The sequence below is a fragment of the Pelobates fuscus genome, chromosome 6 (assembly GCF_036172605.1).
Source record: "Pelobates fuscus isolate aPelFus1 chromosome 6, aPelFus1.pri, whole genome shotgun sequence".
NCBI lineage: Eukaryota > Metazoa > Chordata > Amphibia > Anura > Pelobatidae > Pelobates > Pelobates fuscus.
In genome coordinates this window covers 81,805,370-81,820,061 of record NC_086322.1, presented here as the reverse complement: position 1 = coordinate 81,820,061, position 14,692 = coordinate 81,805,370, and positions in this window count along the sequence as shown.

Here is a 14,692-nt window from a genome sequence, read left to right as displayed (position 1 = left end):
CCACGAAGGCCCAAGATGGCGCCTGAGGCCTGTTACTCACCGGAAGCCTCTGCAGAAGAAGAAGACTCCCTGCCCTCGTCCCGTTCAGAGGCCAGAGACAGCTCGCCGGAGCATGAGGCAGACGAATCCCCTGCCACAAAAGGGGATATTAAGAGGCTCCTGCTCGACCTAAGGCAGATCTGGAAAAAAGACCTCCAGAAGGTCCAGACGGAAGTGGAGGACGTGAGCCGCAAGGTCCACGACCTGGAGGCAAGGGAGGCAACCAGAGACAACAAAATCTCTGCCACCGAGCACAACCTACAGGAGCTCAACCTACAGGTACGAGACCTGAAACGCTCAATGTCAACTATGGAGGCAAGGCACAGACGAAAAAACCTGCGCCTTAGAGGAGTCCCAGAACACATAGACGACGCTCAGCTCCTGCCCTATATACATAACCTCATGATAGCCATGAACATTAGAGACCACACGGACAAGACACAAATCACCTCAGCTTTCAGAGTGCGGAAATCCGCAGCAGCCCCCACAGAAGCGCCCAGAGACATCATCATTGTCACCAGGGACATCTCCATACGGGCCGCAATTATGACCCGATCAAGGGAACTAGGCACAGTGACCCACGAAGGCCATAAAGTGGCAGTATACCCTGATACGCCGTTTTCAGCGCTCACGGAAAAGAGGAAATTGGCACCTGTGGCTAAGAAACTGAGAGACGCTAACCTGAGATACCGCTGGGGCATGGATGGATCCCTCATCACTGTCGTCGCAGGTGACAGCTATACACTCACCTCAGCAGATGACCTAGACAGCTTCCTCAAACAAACAGGACTGACCCCAAGGCAACAGCAAGAGACCCCTTTGCCAGAAACCACAGTAGAAGAGCCGGAGCAATGTCTCCACTATGAGCGCAAGCAACACAGAGCACCGAGCACCGTGGTAATAAAGAGGCTGACACCTGTAGTCATGAGAGAACCAGAACGCAGATTTGCTAAGTGACTCAAAAACAGCACTGGAAATGGGCCTGATACCCAGGACTGCTGCTACATAACGAGAGATCAACCCCCTACCTAACCACCTATACAACACGTATATGTACACTAAGAGTTCTATGTTAACATTATAAGCCTACATACTAACTATATGCATAATTTGATGTTTGTTATTACTTGTCCCACATGAATCTTTGAAACGCATAAGAAAGATTATGATGTTTAAATATATATAACTTCAATAAAATTATAAATTGAAAATATATTCCAGTCAATATACTTAACTACTAAAAAGATATGACAGATTTAAAAAAAAAAAAAAAAATCGGAACCAGACTTTGACGTATTTTAAGCAATGTTCTCTTTTTCTCTATGCCAGGCTATCTATTTCATTTATTGAATCATGGGAGTTGTAGTTCAGCAACATCTGGAGGGCCGGAGTTTGGGGAAGCCTGGTCTATGCACTAAAACTACAGTGTAGTAACAAATGTAAATTGCAAAATTAAACTAATCAAATACCCAATGTAAGTACCAGCACCGGGGATTCAGTCCCAAAATGTAAATATTTAAGATAATCTAAACATCAATTTAAAAAATGAGTTTTTAAGGGGTAGCACTCTTAACAGGACTAGAGAGAAACAGGGGATACACAAAAAGACCATTAGACTATTAAACATAACAATGAATACAATAGAAAGATGCATTTTCCGATTTAACCAAATTATAACATACTAACCTAAATAATTGATTTTCTTGTAGTCATCATGTTATTATTTGTCTCATAAAAGCTTGGTGAAAATGTCTTTATTTGTTTGCTTCAAAATGTTCCAGATAAACCATTATACCGGCCTTTGTTTGGGAACAAATTGGTAATAGATTATTTCTTAAATAATGTATTTATGTGGTTTATCCCACTTCTGTTAGGGGAGTCCGAGATTTGAAAACAGAAACAAAAGCTAATTTTTTACTTATTTAAACGTAATTATTATCTAAATATATTGTGATTGTTAACGTTATTATGTGCAGTAACTGTGATATAAAGGGAAGCATTAATATGTGTTGTGTTATAGCTTTGTGGTTCAAGCATTAAATAAGCTGATTTTGGCTTGTAATGGTTGCTAGAGAATCTTGGCACATTTGTACACCTTAAAAAAAGCATTCGCTATAAAAGTGTTGACAACTTCGTTCAGAATAAATAAAATAAATTAATTGACACTTTAGAACTCTTTACATTTGTAAGAAAAATATTGCAGCATTGACATAGAAGTACAAGTGTGTGTGTGTTATTTGTTTAAAGGACCACAGAAGTGACCCAAGCCACTTCTCAAGAAGGTGGTCTAGGTGCAGTTCTGTTATTTAACCATTTAAGATAAAATGTAGATATTTTGCAGAAATAGCTATGTTTGCCTTAAAGGGTTAAACAAACCTCCAGGGGTTATTACTCTGACATCCACTTGTTTCAATGCTTTCCTATTGGGAAGATTGGATGTTTATATTATGTATATATTTTGCAGTACGCTGATTGATCCAATTTCTCAATTCTAAATCAAATATATAGCCAGCATCACATCCATTTACACTTAGAAAAAGAAGCACGCTTTTTTCTACACACTCTGAATCAGGACACCAGGACGTACTGAAATTCTCTTGAACACAGATCCATACAATACAGCAAGAGGCAAAAACCTGGATTTCAAACTGCATCCGTACGTTTTAACGTTTTTCTACAATAATGTATCAAAATAATTTACATTTAAAAATAAGATTACCTTTTTTTTCATTCCCAGTTTTTTATCTGCCTTCAGAAGGATTTTCAATCATTAGCTGCTAGTTCCTATATTGGTTTTTCAAATTATACTCTTGGGCATGGATAGCTACTGTTTGGGGTGTAAGACTATGTGCTCCAATCTGTCAATTTAAGGCATACTGGTTTAAATCCACTGATCTACACAATTATTTTAACTTTAAAGGGACACTCCAGGCACCCAGACCACTTCTGCCCATTGGAGTGGTCTGGGTGCCAACTCCCATCACTCTTAACCCTACAAGTGTAATTATTGCAGTTTTTATAAGCTGCAATAATTACCTTGCAGGGTTAAGTCCTCCTCTAGTCGCTGTCTATCAGACAGCCACTAGAGGGACTTCCGGCTTCTTAAAACACAAAAAGTGTTTTAAACGACGCTGGACGTCCTCACGCTATACATGAGCACCTCCGGTGTCACCAGAATCCCTATAGGAAAGCATTGAATAATGCTTTCCTCGGGGGAGGTCTAATGCTCGCCATTGCCGCGCATGCGCATTAGGTCTCCCCCACCGACTTCCGGAGCGTGGGCGTGAGACCCTCTGCGCTGGATTCAGGTAAGTCACTGAAGAGGTTTTAACCCCTTCAGCAACAGGGATGGGGGGTGGGAGAAGATTTGTTTTCCTGGCACTGGAGAGTCCCTTTAAGTAATGGAACCCATCAGTTGTTCATTTAAAGACCATCTCTATTCTAGTTCTGTAGACATTTGGTTTTCCAAAAAAGAAAGACAGGCCAAACATTTCAAGATGTTGCAATTTCTCTTGGCTGCCACCAACATTCTGGTGTTTTTTGTTTTTTTTTATACTTCGGATCGGATTCCCTGTTTTAATAAAACCTTATGCCTTTGACTTATGCGAATGGACATTTTGCTATTGTTCTAAAAGATTTTAAAATGTGTCTGTGCTGGCAGGTTACCTGAGCAACATAAACAGAGCACAAGAGTAATTGCGAAAATACTTCACTATTGTCCTCTAGGATTACCATTACATCATTGTTCTCAAATGTCTCAAAAGAATATCAGAAAAATAGAGATGTTGTAAGACTATAATATGACTTAGAAGTAACAGAAGGAAACATGAAATAATTTAAAGAGAGACAGAAAATACAGATATGGAAATTAATTGATGTGGGGCATTATCCTGATTTACTGTTTTTAAATTCTAGGATTTGCTTGCTATTCACACTTTATTTTTGTATGACTTTTATTTTCTTCCCATATCCATATTACGTGAATAGCTTTCCTGAAAACCTTGCAACAAGCGGAGTGTAGGTGATACTTTTATTGATTAATTTAGCGCCAACAAATAATTAAAAAGGGAGCTTTGCCAGACCATCACATACTAAACTAAGCAGCGTTAGGGAATTTTGATTTGTTTTCTATATTTACAGTTTGGCTCTTATCGACTAATAGTTACATTTCTTGTCCAGTTACTGACAATTGGCGGTTTTGTGCCATCTGCGTATCTGGGTTTACTCATGAAAATATAGCTCTGAGAAAGCATCATCCATCAAAAGTAATGTGATGTGTTAAAGGGATACTCCAGGAACCATAACCACTACAGTGTGCTGTACTGGTAATGGTTTCAAGAGTCACTGGGGGCTGTCTGCCGGAAGTCTGTGGATATGTTTACCGACTCATACCAGGTTCTGTTTTTTTGTCCTTCCCATGATCTCTCACTGCGCAGAAAGGAACAGAGTCATTGCTTTGTTTCGAGTTCATGAACATGGTCTGGGGTTCCACTCAAGTCTGTTCATGATCCCAATGAAGGAGGGTATGTTCTGGCCAAGATAGAGAACCTAGGAATTGTCTTATCTTTGGTTTCATAGGGACACTTGTGCCGCAAAATGCTCCTGTTGCCTTTATTCCTCCATTGGATTTGCAGTTGTTATCCTGCAAAGTCTCTTTTCTGGAAATTGTATTTCTGCTAGGAAGTTTTTTGAACTTTTGTGTCTGTATTATGAACTCCATCTATTGGGTATTCATAAGTATTGTTCAGTCCTGAGAACTGATTATTCCTTCTTTTAAAGGTTGTTTCCTCTTCTAAAAAACAACCAGAAGATTGTTGTATATAACCTAATAATGGTAATTAGGAGTTGTTGCATAATTTGGATGTTGTTTGTACCAAGTATTATGTCAAGGTATACACCCCTGCTTTTTTAGTTTTCTGGACCCATTAGTGACAAAAGGCTTCAGCAATCACTCTTGCCAATTGACTCAAGTCCATGATTCAGAAGTCTTATGTGCTTGGCTAACAAGCTTACTCCAGACAGAGTCACTACTCAGTCAACTCAGACTGAAGCTACTTAGTGGACATTTCCACTTAAAGAAACCTTCTAGAGACCACATATGTAAAGGAGCCACTTGGAAGCCACTTCCAGAGAAGGAAAACAAAATTTGTGTCTTCCCAAAGGTGAGAGACATTTAGGGCCCTCCCTTGACTGGGTGTTGGTAGCTTGGCTTGTGCTTCACCTAGTCTACTCATTGTGCTATTTTTTAATGATTTCCCAACTACTTTTGTTGGCTGTATGTAGAAATAAGGATTCTAGAGGAGCTAGAGAGTTAGAGCATTCTGCAGGTTCCATAATGGGTTTCTACCTACTCTAGTTGGGAGGGTCTTTATCCTGTATGCTACAACTTGTGGACTCCTACCTTCTGGAAGGAAATTAATTTGTTAAGTAAGACAGAAATACTGTTTTTGTTTAACCATATGTCCACAAAAAGCTGTCCTTTTCATCAAATATTTAGTTGTATTGTGACAGGAGTTCCATAGGCTCAGCTTCAACTATTAAGATATTGGCACATCTGACCTGAAATCTGTGAATCAGAATGTCTGTTCATTGAATTGTAAGATCTTCGCGTAAACCCAACATCAGCAAAGAGTGATCCCCACAGTCTGTCATACTGTATTTGGTGGGAAATAGACACGGGATGAACATGCAGTAAAATAACTAATCTAATACAATAATGCAATTATAATAGCAGTAGAGTAAATTTTAGCATAACATTATATAGTTTGCAAATTAAGAAACAAAAATGAGCTGCTACGGTCCTCATTGTAGCTTGTATAGCACATAAACTGAGTAATGCAATAATAATTGTGATGGACCACCTGGCACCCCGACTGGGTACCTCTGTCAACTGCTTCCCAGTAATCCTTGAGTACCATAAGCACCGCACCGGACACCATAAACACCGTAGACGCCACAAACCGCCGCTGCTTGGTTGGAGTCTCGCTGTCCTCCACCCACCCTGGACCCAAGACTAGGATCCAGCTTCCAGTGGGTAAACCTCTCCTGGTCCAGAGAGCGAAGCAGGCTGCTCTTACAAGAGCAATCATTGTAATCCAAGGGAGTATAGTGATTATAGCAACCCCCAGAGTGAATATAGCTCTCCAATCCCCCAAACATGAACCTAGACTTCATGAAGAGTAAAACGAATCTGTTTAATGGCAGCCACAACTGGCCTTATGTGCAGGTCCCCATGCAAGGGGCACTCCCCCATGGACCTGAGAGTAGACTACAGTAAAAACATACACACGATTACATTGGATCTCAGGTCCAGGACACTTCCATACAAAATAGGTCAATCCCTCCCCTATGCCTGGGAGATAATTGAGTCAAGCACTGTATTAAACTCAATTGTCTCCAAACACAAAAAAACACACATTTGCCAAACACCCCAAAAGTACCTTAAAAAGTCATAAACCCCACAAAAGTTACATCCCCTGATAGCCCCGATCTGGGTGACCAACATATCCAAAAATCACCCAGATCGGTTCAGGAATTTCCTGGTAGTCATAATTTGACCGACCGCACGCATGGTCCCATGCCAAAAATAGTTCCACAGAATCGCGGCTAAGTGCCGCTGGGACCGACTGGGGACCGCAAAGTTTTCATGCCAAAAATAGTTCTGGGGTATTCGTGGCTAAGTCCCCCTGAAGTCTATTTGCGGTTTTGGTCAATGCAAACTGCCGCCATGGAGCTAGCTTTTGGTTCTGTGCACATCAATGGAAAGTGCAAAACCAGGGGAACCAGGGGGAGTATAATATGGGTCTTTACAGTCACTGACCTGGCCCTTGGTCGGTGGGCAGGAGGCCAGCGTCCATACTCCTCCAGGAGTCCATGGCAAACATCTGTGGAAAGCGGCATTTGTCACAATAATAATCTGGTCACTGCCATAGGTGCAAAGTCATTGCCCTACTATCGATAGATTTAAAAAAAAAATAATTTGACAATTTTTATTGGTTCAGCGTCCTCATATATTCAGGAGGAATGGTATTGGAGAAGGAGGAAGGGGAGGGAGGACGTGTAGGGAAGAATGGATGTGTGTATTTCTGTGAGCAATGGGCACCATAGACCTTATCACTTTGCTTTCCTATCTTTGCAGGGAACCTAGCGTGGGGTTAGCTATCTGGAATGCCCTAGAACATGTAGATTATTTATTTAATTCCGTTGCATACTTCATGGGGTTCCCACTTCATGGGGTTCTGATAGAGAACTAAGTGGGTACGATATGGGTTGTTGAGTGGAGCTGTTTCTTCAGTCTGGTAAGCTATGGACTCTAGTTCCCTGCGGTGGGAATATGGCTATGCTTTTTTTTTTTATAACCTTCATGGTGGGGAGGAGTCAAGGTCATGTATCGACTGTAGGTACTCAGTCCACAAGTTATGGACTTTTCTCATATGTATCCTAATTCCAAATTTGGAAGCAAACATCTCCTCATATAACCAGTTAAGGTTAATTTGTTTCAAGAGTGCTGAGCATGAGGGTGCAGAGGTGGTTTTTCATAGCATGGATATTATTAAAGCTGCCGATATGATGACATGGTATATAGCGGCCCAGTGGTCTTTGGGCGTTTTGTCAGGTGGAATAAATAGTATACACAATTATAATGTTAGGGATATTTGAGTGCGAGTGACTGCATTTTTTATGTTGCCCACTATTGTGGGGATATTTATGGGATAATAATAGTAAACAGTTGAGAATTGACCACTATTTCAATTCTCAGATCCCAAAGATCGTTATCGTGTAAGTGAAATGTATTCCATATAAATAAAATCACAATTTGTTATAAAAATAGATAAAATTTATTGTGACAATTTAAATAATAATAATAAGTAACATGCGTGACAATAATCAATGAATATTCAGTATAACATGAGTATGCAATACAATATGGTAATGTAAAACCATCTTCCAATGGCTAAGACAAGATTTATGACTGTCTTTCACAGAGAAACGAAAGTGAAACTTACACACAGACACAGAGCTGCAGCTTAAGGCCATAAAACTTTAGCTGACAGTTAAAATAACCCTTTCAATGCTGGCTAGACCTCCTAAGTAATTAAGACCTATTCTCATGTGATTTTAAATAAAATAACAATTCTATCAGCTCATTAGTCATTTCCTGGAACCATCTAATAAGAGTAATCTACCATGTTCTATAAGCAGAATCTTAACTTGCCTAAACAGATATTTTATCTTATTTTAGAGCAAATCAATACACCTGGATAAATATCACGGTATGCTAACATGTGATATGTCACATAAATACATACTTATTCTAATTCCATCTGCAGCATGGAATGGTTATAAATATATACTTCTTAGTTAACTAAGATTTCTAAATATCGAAATCTGATCGTGATTTATCCAGTCATATATCATGTTATTAGAAAATTGTAATTAATTTAGATTAATTAAATGAAGCCAGTATATTTACCAGTTAAAGAGATGTTCTCATCAGATGTTCTCAGGTAGCTAAGTGTCAAGGAATGTTTCATGGGTCTCTTTCTCTGCTTTTCTTTCTTAGCCTGCTTCCGACTCTTTTGCCCCCGACTGCTCACTCTCTTGCTTTCTCTGCATACCACTCTCTTCCCTTTGTCTTAACATTTTAAAGGAAAATTCACTAGGTGATAGACCAATAGAAACACTGGAGGTGTGGTTACCTTCCAGATAACAATTTAAGTATTTGGTCTATAGAGGGCAGTCTCGTCCCACTAAACATACCTATCCAGGAAAGAGTTAACTTTTCCTGGTGGCTATTTTGATGTCATTTAGCTTATCTTTATGGTTAATATGATTTAAGTTTACTCGTCAGTTCAAAGGGTTTTCTTCAGGCTTTCTTCAGACTATGTGTCTCCAAATTCTGCCATAATTTCTAATATGACAGTTTGTGAACTAAGTTTCACCTTTCACTACAATGGGACGTTATACAATATCGAAAGTAAAATTAAATTATTTAATCTTCTCTGGGCTTGTCACCAGTGGGGTACCTCAGGGATCTGTACTTGGACCCATTCTCTTTAATATTTTTATTAGTGATATTGCAGAAGGTCTTGATGGTAAGGTGTGTCTTTTTGCAGATGATACTAAGATATGTAACAGGGTTGATGTTCCAGGAGGGATAAGCCAAATGGAAAATGATTTAGGGAAACTAGAAAAATGGTCAGAGTTGTGGCAACTGACATTTAATGTGGATAAGTGCAAGATAATGCATCTTGGAAGTAAAAACCCAAGGACAGAGTACAGAATATTTGATAGAGTCCTAACCTCAACATCTGAGGAAAGGGATTTAGGGGTGATTATTTCTGATGACTTAAAGGTAGGCAGACAATGTAATAGAGCAGCAGGAAATGCTAGCAGAATGCTTGGTTGTATAGGGAGAGGTATTAGCAGTAGAAAGAGGGAAGTGCTCATGCCATTGTACAGAACACTGGTGAGACCTCACTTGGAGTACTGTACACAGTACTGGAGACCCTATCTTCAGAAGGATATTGATACCTTAGAGAGAGTTCAAAGAAGGGCTACTAAAGTGGTTCATGGATTGCAGGATAAAACTTACCAGGAAAGGTTAAAGGATCTTAACATGTATAGCTTGGAGGAAAGACGAGACAGGGGGGATATGATAGAAACATTTAAATACATAAAGGGAATCAACACAGTAAAGGAGGAGACTATATTTAAAAGAAGAAAAACTACCACAACAAGAGGACATAGTCTTAAATTAGAGGGACAAAGGTTTAAAAATAATATCAGGAAGTATTACTTTACTGAGAGGGTAGTGGATGCATGGAATAGCCTTCCAGCTGAAGTGGTAGAGGTTAACACAGTAAAGGAGTTTAAGCATGCGTGGGATAGGCATAAGGCTATCCTAACTATAAGATAAGGCCAGGGACTAATGAAAGTATTTAGAAAATTGGGCAGACTAGATGGGCCGAATGGTTCTTATCTGCCGTCACATTCTATGTTTCTATGTTTCTATGTCACAAATGTCTGGGTTTTAGAATTAATTATATTCCATTAGCATTTAGCTAACAGTCTGTCCATCCCCCGTTCTCATTTTTTATCACTCGATTTGTATATACAAGCATTCCTTAGCTCTGGCAAAGTGGTTAGTTACAGAAAGGAGAGAAATTTTGTGTCTCTTTGTTAGCTTGAAAATAACAAAATGGAGCCTGTTCTGTTCAGAGTGACTCAGAATATACACTTTTAATTTCTATCATAGCACAAAATGTCTGCCGATATAAATACCCTGACACTATGCACCAGAAAGGTTTAATTACCTCATATGCACACCAGACACGTGTCATGGTACCCTTGTGTTTCCCACATCGCCAACATCTATCAGTAGAATTAGGCCATATGTGCTGGATTTTCGTGGGTACTAAACAACAACGATATATTAGTTTACATTGTAACTCAATATGCGTGGCGCATGAGGTCACCCCTCTATGTGATGAGTTGGCTAGTAACCCGTTTTATTCTGTTATCTCTCTATCTAGTTCTGGGTGCCAAGATAGTATGTGTCTGTCTCTATAGATGTCTCCGGTGTGCATGAGCAATTGATATGCAAGAAAGATCAACTTTTTTAAGGGCTTGTTTTGCGTGCATATTTGTTCAAATTCCAAAATTATTATTATTATTATGATATTTATGATATTTGTGGACATGTGTCCATTCAAGGATTTGTGTTTATGTTTGTTTGGGACTAGGCAAGACTTCAGCTGGAGATAGGAGAAGATGAGATGTGGGGGGAGGTTATATTGCGTTTGTAGGTCAGAGAAGGTTCTCATAGCACCCTCGTATAGTTGTGCGGCCATAGTGATGCCACACCCTGTCCAAGCCTTTGTGTTAAAGGTAGGGATAAGGTTTGCTAGTGCTTCCATGGGAGTGGCCAGAGGGATTGTAAGTGACCATTTGCACCTTTGTGATGTCCCAGGTGTGTAGAGTAAATTTTGTTGTGGGAAGTAGATTGTGTGTGTGGGGGTGCATCTTGGGTGTCCAAAAGAGTGTATTTAAATCTAAAGACTTTGCCCAGTAATGTTTGATGTGCAGTCATTGAGGTGAGTCTGGTCGTGGTTTAAGTTGCAGTACTATAGTTAATGCTGCCACTCTTTGATATGCTAGGAGGTCCGGAAAACCCAAACAGTCTGCAGCCAGGTGTCTCTGTAGACGTTTTGTGGCTACTCTTGCTTTCATATTCTGCCAGATGAATCTAATCAACATTAGATTCCCCTAACAGGTGAAGTATGCCTGTGGTAAGGGGATCTGGAGCGATCTATACAGATATTGCAGCTTTGGTAATAAGGACATTTGGATAGCCGCAATGCGGCCCACTCAGGATAGGTATTTACCCTCCCAAGATTGCAAGGTGTGTGGGAAGGTGCTGATGAGGCTCTCGTAGTTGACCTTAAACAGATTGGTTCGGTTCTTAGTCATTTTGATACCTAGAAACGTGAGGGAGTCTTCTTGCCATTTCAGGGAAAAAGTCTGCTTTAATCTGTCTTTCTGCTCGTTCGGTATGTTTATACTCAGGGCTTGCGTTTTGGTAACATTGAGTTTTTAGCTACATCAGAAGGCCTCCGACACCCATCCTACGGATGCTATGCAACAGGCTCAATACCTTGCGGGTATTGTCAGCCCCCTGCCTCCATGATATGAAGCCTACTTGATCACTGTGGATCGAGAAAGAAAGTATGGTGCTCAACCATCTGGCATAAACCTTGGCATATAATTTTGCGTCTGTATTTAGCAGGGAGATCGGCTGAAAATTGGGGCAATGAGTCGGTGGTTTACCTGGTTTCGGGAGCATGACGACATGTGCTAGCAAGAATTCTTTAGGCAAGGAGCACTCTTGTGTGGCTGAATTAAACAGAGATGCTAATGGAGGGGCAAGCACTAACTTGAATTTTTTATAATATAAATGTGTGAACCCGTCAGGGCCTGGGGCTTTGTGAGGTAGCAATTGTATGTCAATTTCTAGTTCTGCAGGGGAGATAGGGCTTTGGTGGACCTTAATTTGCTCAGAAGTCAGGTGTGGTAACTCAATGTCCACTAAGTAGTTTGCAATTGCTTGTTCAGTTGGTTTATGTAGGTGGTCAGATTTTGCTAAGTTATATAAATTTTCGTAGTTTGATGCGAAGGTACTGCTAATGTCTACGCATCTATCAATGGATTTTTATTGGCAGCATGTGTCAACATCTAGTCACTCAAGGGTGGAAGACACGTTGGTGTCCTAAATCTGTTGACAGCACACCAAGTTGCCATAAACCAGTGTGGGCACATAATTTTACATGCATTGCACAAAGTACACTGATGGCATTATGTGCTTTTACATCACTTTGCACATTGTAACTCTGCATTTGGCTGTCATTTGTGATGTATTCACACCAAGCTGAGACCATTTTTTTGGTTGGCCACCTCTTTGAACAATTATGCCAGGCCTACTGGCACTCTTGATGACCCTGATGAAGTGCTGGTGAAAGCAAAGCACAACAGTGGCGATTTTCACTGTACCCCCTGTGTGTCCTAATTGTTTGTTATCTTTGTAATAAACTATATTTATTCTTACCTAGGCTTTATCATTCATGATAGAAGAGATTTGTCAATCCATTTAAAGGCCTATATTGGGAGGTAGCAAACAATGCTTACATTCAGGTGCAACAAGTCTCTGCCCATTACTGAATATCCTACTCATTTAGTAATGCTCAATAAACAGGCCGTAATAAGGGGGCTTTGGGGCTTTAACATGGAAAGTCATTGATCCTAAAGAGATATTTCACCGCTCAGGCTAAAGAGATATTTCTTGTAGGGATTTTCAACAAAATAAATAATATAGGTCTAAACTTTAAGTTGTTGTGGTGCCTTGGCTCAATGTTCAGATTGTGGTTTAGGTCAGGGCAAGATTAACATAGGGACTGATGGAGCTGCAGCTCCAGGCCCAAGCCCATGGAATAGGCCCATTGATGTAAAAAAAAAAAACAGCTTTTTTTTTTACACACTACTCTTAGGGTTGCTAGGTATTTCTCAGGTATTTCTTAGGGTTGCCAAGTATTTCTCAGAAGTATTTCTCAGGCCAGTATTGCAGTAATACCGGTAATACAAATGTCAGTCTCATTATAAACAGAGATAATTCTGCAATACCAGCGTCAGCCAGTGGGGGTTGCTGTGTGTGTGGAGAGAGGCAGGGATAAGAAGTTGCAGCATCTCCCTCCCTGCTCTACTCACTAATCCGCGAGGAGCAGCTCTGCACAGAGTCCAGACAGCAGCTCTGAGCCTGCAGAGACAGTCAACAACTTAGGCAAGTGTGGGATGGGGGGAAAGGCTGCAGGAAAACATGGGGACACAGGCACTAGGGGACACTTGGAGACACTAGGGGACACTGAGACACATGGGAACACAGGGCAACATGGGGGCACTGGGAGACATAGGGACACTTGGGAACACTGAGACACTAGGGGGCTTTGGGAGACCTGGGGACACAGACAATAGGGGAAACTGTGAGAGACATAGGAAAACTTGGTGAAACTGAGATACTAGGGGGCACTTGAAGACCTGAAGACACTGATATACTAGGGGAAACATTGAGACATTAGGACACTAAGATATAACTGGTATGTGAGCGCTCCAATTAATTATGCAGATCTACATAAAAATCAAGATGAAAATATCAATAAACTTAAAAATGACCAATCTCGCTGAGATCACCACAATGACCACCATAAACCACAATTGAATGTACTGGGTGAGTCTTATCTGAATCCGAATACTCTACACATATATATAAGAGTATAACAAAATATCATTTATTGTATAATAAACCAATCATAAAAAATGAAACAACATCTCAAAACGTCCAGTATCAGATGTAAACGTGATGAATAGTAAGGGGCCCCTTATTCATATTCTTGTCGACAAAGGACTGATGTGAGAAATCAGAGATGTGCACATTAACATAAAAACTATATGTGAACTAAAAAAGTTCAAGCAATAGGCTCCAGTCCAGTCCGTGAAAAAATATATATAAGTGGATAAACGGATAGTGCCCAGACGACCAAGCCGTCTTACGGAGAGGGAGCTCAAACACCAGCCAAACACCCTGGTCAAGACTAAGAGGGAAGCGATAGGGATGGCCCCAAAGGTGAAAAATCACATCCAGATATGGAAAACTATGGGGATATCACTTCAGCAACTTACCCTATCCGTCCGACCATCGGGTGAGAAACTGGGAGCACATAAACTCCAAACCGTGAGGGCTGCAGGAAAAAGGCCGTTCTCGCCAGGTCGCTTGCCGAAAATCAATGGCGGGTCGTAAAGGACGAATCGGCTGGGAAGTTCAAATCCGTCGGCGGTGTGGTGAAGTAGCAGACAGCACGTCTACGCGTTTCGTCCTAGCTGGAGGACTTTTTCAAGACAATGTATGCTGTCTAAGAGCCGGGTTTATATACCCACTCTTAATTGATTCATAGAATGGTCATGATTGTTAATTGATAAACTGAGATCATTACAGATCTAAAATAAATGGTCATGATTGTTAATTGATAAACTGAGATCATTACAGATCTAAAATAAAATATGCTGCAAGTGGATAGAGAAACACAAAATATAATAAATGAAAACA